The sequence below is a fragment of the Chelonia mydas genome, chromosome 5 (genome assembly GCF_015237465.2).
Source record: "Chelonia mydas isolate rCheMyd1 chromosome 5, rCheMyd1.pri.v2, whole genome shotgun sequence".
NCBI lineage: Eukaryota > Metazoa > Chordata > Testudines > Cheloniidae > Chelonia > Chelonia mydas.
The window spans coordinates 11,254,637-11,262,843 of record NC_051245.2 but is presented as its reverse complement, the minus strand read 5'-3'; the positions used below and the strand labels follow the sequence as shown (position 1 = coordinate 11,262,843).

Here is an 8,207-nt window from a genome sequence, read left to right as displayed (position 1 = left end):
CCACTCACTTGCCCGCTCACTCGCCCACTCACCCACCAGGTGCTCTGGGGCTGGGGGGGCCGTGCTGCCCACTCACCCACCTGGTGCTCTGTGCCTGGAGGTGCTCAGGCAGCTGGGGGGGGAAGAGAGGGGACTCTGGGCTTCGGTGGGAGGGGCAGGGCCTTGGGCAGAAGGGGTGGTCTTGGCTGGGGGCTATTCTTCTCAAGCCCGGGATTCAGCCGCCACCCACTAGGCAATCCCATCATACCATCCCCTCATTAAATGTATCAAACCCAGTCTGGAAGCCAGTCAGGTTTCTTGCCCCGACTACTCTCCTTGGAAGGCTGTTCCAGAATTTTACTCCTCTAATGGTTAGAAACTTTTGTCTAATTTCAAGCCTAAACTTGCTGATGGTGTCAACATCAGTGCTTTACTTAAACAACTCCTTTCCCTCCCTGCTATTTATTCCTTTGATGTATTTAGAGAGAGCAATCATATCTCCCCTCAGCCTTCATTCAGTTAGGCTGAACAAGCCAAGCTCCATAAATCTCCTCTCATAAGACAGGTTTTCCATTCCTCTGATCATCCTGGTAGCCCTTCTCTGCACCTGTTCCAGTTTGAATTAATCTTTCTTAAACATGGGAGACCAGAAGTGCACACAGTATTCCAGATGCGGTCTCACCAGTGCCTTGTATAATGGCAATAACACTTCCCTATCTCAACTGGAAATACCTTACCTGATGCATCCTAGGATTTCATTAGCCTTTTGATGTGTGCATCACATTGTCAGCTCATGACCATCCTGTGATTAACCAATACACGCAGGTCTTTCTCCTCCTTTGTTTCTTCGAACTGATACGTCCCCAGCTTATAGAAAAAATTCTTGTTGTTATTCCCTAAGTACATGAACTTGTACTTTGCACTATTAAATTTCACCCCATACCTATTATTCCTGTTTTCAAGGTCCTCCAGATCTTTCTGTATGATTCCAGTTCTCCTCCATATTGGCAATACCTCCCAACTCTGTGTCATCTATAAATTTTATTATCACACTCCCACTTCTTGTGCTATGGTCATGAATGAAAACAAGATTGGTCCCAAGACTGATCCTGGAGGAACTCCACTAGTAACTTCCCTCCAGCCTGAGAGGTCACATTTCAGTATGACCCACTGCAGTCTCCCCTTCAACCAGTTCCTTATCCACCTTTCAATTCTCATATTAATCCCCACCTTCTCCAATTTAACTAATAATTTCCCATGTGGAATTGTATCAGATACCCTACTGAAATCCAGATATATTAGATCTACTGCATTTCCTTTATCTAAAAAAGTGAGTTATCTTCTCAAAGAAGATCAGATTGGTCTGGCATGATGTACCTTTTGTTGTATTTTATCCCAATTACTGTTTACATGTATGTCCTTAACTGCTTTTTTTTCAAAATTTGTTCCAAGACCTTTCATACAATTGAGGTCAAACTAATGGGCCTGTAGTTTCCTGGATCACTTTTGTTTCCTCTTTCTTAAAAATAGGTACTGTATTAGCAATTCTCCAGTCATAGGGTACAATCCCTGAGTTTATGGATTCATTACAAATCCTTGCTATTGGGCTTGGAATTTCAGGTGCCAGTTCCTTTAATATTTTTGGATGGAGGTTATCTGACCCTGCCAATCTGGTCCCATTAAGCTGTTTGAGTTTGACTTCTGCCTCAGATGTGGTAATTTCCACTTCCATATCCTCATTTCCATTAGCCGCCCTGCCACTACCCCTAAGATCTGCATTATCCTTATTGAAAACTGAGGCAAAGTATTTGTTTAGGCATTGGGCCATGCCTACATTATCTTTACTTTCCACCCCATCCTCAGTGTTTAGCAGTCCCATTCTTCTTTCCTTGTTTTCTTTTTATTTATATAATTATAGAACCTTTTCCTATTGGTTTTAATTCTCTTCGCAATGTCCAATTCTGCTTGGCTTTTGGCCATTCACACTTTCCCCCTGCCCTTTCTGACCTCCACAAGATAACTTTCCTTGCTGATCCTTCCCATCTTCCATTCTCTGCAGGCTTTCTGCTTTCTGTTAATAACCTGTCTGAGATGCTTGTCCATCCAGCATGGCCTGCAACCCTTCCCTACGAATTTTTCCCCTAGCTTGGGAGGCAGGCTTCAGATAGCTTCTGCAGCTTTGACTTACAGTAATTCCAAGCCTCCTCCACATTCAGATCTTTGAGTTTTTCAGTCCAGTCCACTTCCCTAACTAATTTCTTTAATTTTTTTAAAGCTCACCCTTTTGAAATCAAGGACCCTAGTTGCAGATCTGTTTTTGTTTATCCTTCCATTTAGTTTAAACTGAACTAGCTCATGATCACTTGAACCAAGGATGTCCTCTACAACTAGTCCTTCTATGAGGCCCTCCCTACTTACCAATACTGAATCTAAAATGGCATCACCTCTTATCGGTTCAGTGACTATTTGGTGAAGGAATCTGTCAGCTACCATGTCCAGAAATATCTGCGCCCTACCAATATTAGCAGCACTGGTCCTCCAATCTATATCTGGGAAGTTAAAATATCCCATAATCACACAATTTCTATCCAGATCCAGACTGGATTCTGGGGGTCTGTAGCAGACCGCAAGCACTATCTCAATGAAGCCTCTGTTAGTTTTTTCCCCCACAGTGATTTTGACCTAAACAGATTCTGTTTTATCCATTCCATCACTTCTAATTTCTTTACAGTCTATCCCATCATTAATATATAATGCTACTCCACCACTTTCACCTTTATTTCTGTCTTTTTTTTTCTGAACTGCACATACTCTTCAATACCAAACTCCAGTCATGACTATTATTCCACTGTATTTTTCTTATCCCTGTCATATCTGGTTTCACTTCCTGCACCAATAATTCTAGTTCCTCCATTTTGTTGCCCGGGCTTCTTGTGTTGGTGTACAGACATCGTAGCTGTTTCTGCTTAGCTTCTCCCAGGTTCCTCGCCCAATTGAGTACAGTCATTCTACTGCCAGTATCACCTACTTGACTGTTAGTACCCATACCAATGACACTATCTTTCCTCTTGATATCCATTCTCTGACCCTCTGTTTTTACATTGCTGAATCTTCTCTTACTTAATTTTTCCTTCCACTCAATGGTAGAATCAAGCATGGAGATTACATGAGCATCTCCCAATCATTTCCCCATGAATTCCTAGTTTCAAGCTCTTTTAATCAGTTTTACCAGCCTCCATCCCAGAAGTCTATTTACCTCCCTATTCAGGTGAAGTCCATCCCACGAGAACAGTCCTCTGTCCATGAATGCCTCCCAGTGGTCAAACATCCCAAAACCGTCCTTAAAGTACAACCGTCTGAGACATCTGTTGATCATCATAGTCTTGTCTTGCCTTCACTCTCCTCCTATAGGAACAGGGGGAATCCCACTGAAGAGCACCCGAGCCTTGATTTCTTTAAGCATCTTCCCCAGCCTGGCGTAGTCTCCCTTAATGCATTCCAGCAAGAATCCAACAGTATCATTTGTTCCCATGTGAAGGACAATGAGTAGATTCATTCCTGATCCCACTAGGATCCTCGCCAGCCTAAGGTCCACATCCCATGTCTTCGTTTCCAGCAGATAGCCGCCCACCCTTTTGTTCTCCAGATAAGCTCTGGAGACAGGCCTGTCTGCTCTTCTTAGTAGAGAGCTCCCAGTCCTGTAGACTTGCCACTTCCTGTTGTTGGTGCAATTCTCCGGCCTCCCTCCTTCTGTTCTTTCTGGCTGCAAGTCCTCTTGTCTTTTGTTCTCACTTGCAATCTTTTGTGAGTCATCCTCTATCTTCCTGGGGTTCTGAACTCTGGCTATGTCCATTGACTCTTCCCCTCTTCTTGTAGAACTATCTAATCCTCTCTTCTTCCTTGCCCCCCCCCCATCTGTTACTGCCTGCTTTACCCCTTCTTTGTTTTCCTACTCAGCAAACCTGTTCCTGAGCTCTCTTTCACCTTTACTAGCTGATCTTTTCCTCTGCCAGGATCTCGTAGTCATATGCTTCCATTGGCCATTTTCCTCACCCAGCAGTCTACATGCACAGATCTCCAGTCTAGCTTGCATCTGCAATTCTTGAGTTTTCTCTTCAGCCTCCTCTAGATTTCCCTCCATCAGCTGCTTAAATCCCCTTCAAAACTCACCCATAATTTCTACCTGCAACTCCAAACCTCCGATTTTCCTTCCATCAGCTCTATTGGGTGGCACTTCACACAAACAAAAGCACTTTTCAGGTACCTACTTCAGGATAACGTACATGGCACAGCTTCCAAATCTAAGTATCTTCATTGGCTCTTCCATTCCTTGGGTCACCACCAGTCTCGCCTCTGTAGCTGCCACAGCCTTCACTTCTAAGCTGTTGTCAAGGAAAAGACAAACACAAAGGAAAAACAGAACACCACACGCTCCCTCCCCCAAACTCCCCTTACAAAATCCCACTTACTCTTTGCTGTTTATAGTGCTGTGTGCTGGCTCCTCTGCTGCTGGTTGGCTGCTTGGGATGGAATTCTGCAATTCTCCCACTCTTAGACTGGCCCTTGGCTTGGGCTATATATCAACCAGTCTTACCCAGCAGGTCCAACACAGTTCAAACACCTGCAATGTAGACATGTCTTGTTACCAGGCTAACAAAGAGATTCTGAGGTCAGTTGGAAGGGGGCCAGTGCTTTTAGAGCTGAAAGTCCTAGGTTCTATTTTCATTGACATCCAGAGTAGGGATCATCACACTTGCAGTGAATGTACTGATATTCATTTTTTGGGGTGACAGGTATGTGCACATGCACAGACATTCAGCTACAGTGTAAAATAACTTATCACGTCTGAGAGGTCCTCAGGAGAAAAATACATTCTGACCAGAAGGAAAAGTCCCTCTCCTTCTCATCCACAGGAAGACATTCTAGGGCTGGACTTTATGATATGTTACTAGATTGTGCGTGATCAAGTTATTTAGTTCCCCTCAAATTTGGAGCATACAAAACTTTTTAATTTTTAAACCTGTATTGAAATAAGGTCTATAAACAAGGTACAGTTCTAACCAGCTGGCCAGCCAGCCATAAAAAACTAATTAAAGAGCAAGTCTAAATCACCACAAAGTGCACTGAATTTTAAGTAACATGTGCATGTGCGTTCCTGTCCTTCAGCTAAGCCATTCACAGGTACTGGAGTTGTCAATTTTTAACCACACATTTTAACTTGCATCTCCTACTTAGTGAGAATTCAGAACAACAAAGAGATCCTATAGCTCCCAGAAAGGCTTCCCTTTAAAAACTTCTGATAAGGCAGTAGAATATTGCAGACAAATGAGCTGCAACATGCCTTTCTGATACATTTACGCTCCCTTTGAGACTTCTTATCTTTTCACCAACAAGTTGGCCAGATCCTTGACTCTCAAATATCCTTATCCAAACCCACTGAAATCGGTGGCAATCTCTCCACTAATTTCAGTGGATTTTGGATCAGCCATAAGTGTCCTTCCTCATTTATAGCTGCACTATCTAGTCCCACTTATAGGTGGGATGCTAACGTGACTAATTCAACCTCTATATTTTATGATACAATAATTAAGCAAATCTCCCCTGGCACCTACAGCTTGTGGGAGGACATAAAAAGCCATCATGATGTCAGTTCAGCTACCTGATGCGGTTGTTTTGCTTGCAGCATCTTTGTTTAAGACGCCAATGCTGGAGTTTTTCCTCACATCATTTTGTTTTAACTCACAGAGTGCTTTGTGATGCATGTGTCATTAAACAGGTACTCATCTACCCTAGCAATGGACACTGTGTTGCTGCCATTTATGGATGGTGTGGCCTGCATGGGGTTAATGTGGAATGTTTTGATAGAACAGTAATTGCCACAAAGCCTTCCCCAAGCTTTGAAGACATGAAACTGGTATTTTATTGCTCTGTCAATGCTGGGTCTCTCCTGGTTGTAATCCACAGCAAGGTACCTGGATGCAATTGTACTTGGATAACTAAACCAGATTGATCTGTTTCACTTAGTGGGGACTCGCCTTGTTTCATTGTAAAGATTAGAGCGTGATTCAGCATTCATGAGAAAATGTAGCAACAAAAGGTTAGCGGAACAGTGCGAGGAGTGGAGCCATATTGGGAGCAATTGAGGAAGGAAATGGTCTGGATTTATTGTCTACGTTAAAGATATTGAGGGTCCCATGGATACCAAGAGTGTCATGGAGACACAGCTAATAGGGTTTTTATTGGATTATTGTCAGGCTGCCGCACCTGCTTCTAAAGGGGGGACAGGGCAGTTAGTCTTCTGGCTTCCCTTGAGCAGGGAAGTATAGAACAGCTATAGGAGTTGGAAACAATTGATTTTGTTTTTAAAAGGAAACTTTCCCAACTGCATCTCTCTCAAATACAACCAGCTATACTCTCTCTCTCTCTCTCTCTCTCTCTGAAGAAGCCTTACTGCTTAAACAAAGGAATTGGACACCAGAAATCCAAATCTCATATCCTCAATCTAACCATAGCAGGTTAGACGTTATTCCCGTTTGTGTGACTAGGAGCTACCTGCATGTTCTGGGGAGAATTCTGTAGAGTTGTTTTCAGCCCTGACTTTTTGGGTGACCTTGAGAACTCACCGGCCCTTTGCGTCTCAGAAGGGGCTTTGCAAGTGCCATGTGTTATTTACACCAGTGAAGAGTCGGCGCGCGGTTTGCATGGGGTGCCTGCTTGAAGCTGAAGAGCGTGCAGTTTTGCTAGTTGTTTAACTTACTCAAGCCAGTCCAGGAGCACTTTATCCAACCTGACAGCAGAGCTGAACAAAGCCAGTCCAGTCTCTAGTTCATTATCATTATCTCCAAGTTTCTAATGATGTTGGACATTAGAGAAATACAGATGTCATCTAAAATTCACATCTCACACTTAATGCATCTGGTGTTGATTTAAAGGAGTCTTATTAGTTATTAGCAGATTTCAGTGAATAATTTATAACAAATCTTTTCTGAATCTTTTCGCTGTTCGTGAGTTACATAGAAACAGATTGAAATTATCCTCTAAAGGCCTGATGCAAAGCCAACTGAAGTTAGTGGAAAGTCTTCAGTGGGCTTTGGATCCAGGCCCCTAAATACTTTCAGCAAATAATCCTTGTTTTGTAGCTCATTCACAAGCCTGAAGGGATTCAATATCTGAGCTGTTTTGCTTGGATATTTTATGTCTTGACAGTGACCAAGACCTGATCCTTTAGAGGAAAAGAAAGAAACCCTGTATGTGGAAGGATGGTCTGTAGTAAAAGACACTGGCCTGGGACTAAGGAGATCTAGGTTCACTGCCTGCTTTCCCACAAGTTTCCTCTGCGAACCTGGGCAAGTCTTCAACATATCTGAGAGTCAGTTCTTCATGAGTAAAATTGAGATAATAGGACTTCCCTACTTCACAGGGGTGCAGTGAGATAAATTCAAAGTTTGTGAGGTACTAAGATGATGAGGGGGGGCATATTAGTTGGATAGATTAATAGTCAGTAGGTATGAAGTGACCTGCCTATAAGGTAAGTTGCTTCTAAACCTTGTCTTAAATCCCTAATTCTTTTTCTGATGTTTATCTTGAATTATTAGCAGAATATCCAGGAAACAAAGTGGCAAAAACTGAGCTTGTCATCTCTTCCTCCCAAACTCTCAGATGTGTGTATTACTAGAGAGCCTGATCCAAAGTTCACTGTAGGCAACGGCAGTCTCTTTTTTATCCAATGGGATCAGGGCCAAAGAGAGAAACCATCTGTCCTTATTGATGTAACACTTTTCCTTCATCTCCTCTTCTCGTCTCTTGTTTGTCAGTGTTTTTTCATTGTGTCGAGTCTTTAATTTAAATTGTAAGCTCCGTAGGGCAGGGTCTGTGGATATCTATGTCTTCTGTGAAACACCGAGCACACCTTTGGGGCACTATAAAATGAAAGGCTAAAAAGCAACACCTACCTGATAACTTTGTTTACTTTAATCTATGTGGAAACCACCAGTTTGGCATGAAAATATATTCAGAAGTAGCCTTTGCACTTGAAGAACTTGGAGAATTCAGCTCCAGAGGATAACTGCCATTTCCAAGACATTTAGTTACTACCCTGATGAGCAAACTTTTAATGGAGATGGAAAACTGCCTACACTGAAATAGTTCAGGCAATGTGAGCCAACATATTTTCAATTACAAACACATTATGATGCCATTTTAATTTCTAAACCTTCTATTGATATTTA

The 8,207-nt window shown here is 42.6% G+C and overlaps 1 long non-coding RNA gene across 1 annotated transcript; it reads right to left on the bottom strand.

Moving 5' to 3' along the window:
* Positions 1-811: 811 nt before the first annotated feature.
* On the bottom strand, positions 812-4,475 carry LOC122466074. Its single transcript, XR_006291299.1, has 3 exons — positions 4,449-4,475; positions 4,263-4,361; positions 812-846 (listed from the first exon to the last, which is right to left on the bottom strand). It is a non-coding gene; the product is annotated as an uncharacterized LOC122466074 (long non-coding RNA).
* Between the last annotated feature and the right edge of the window lie 3,732 nt (positions 4,476-8,207).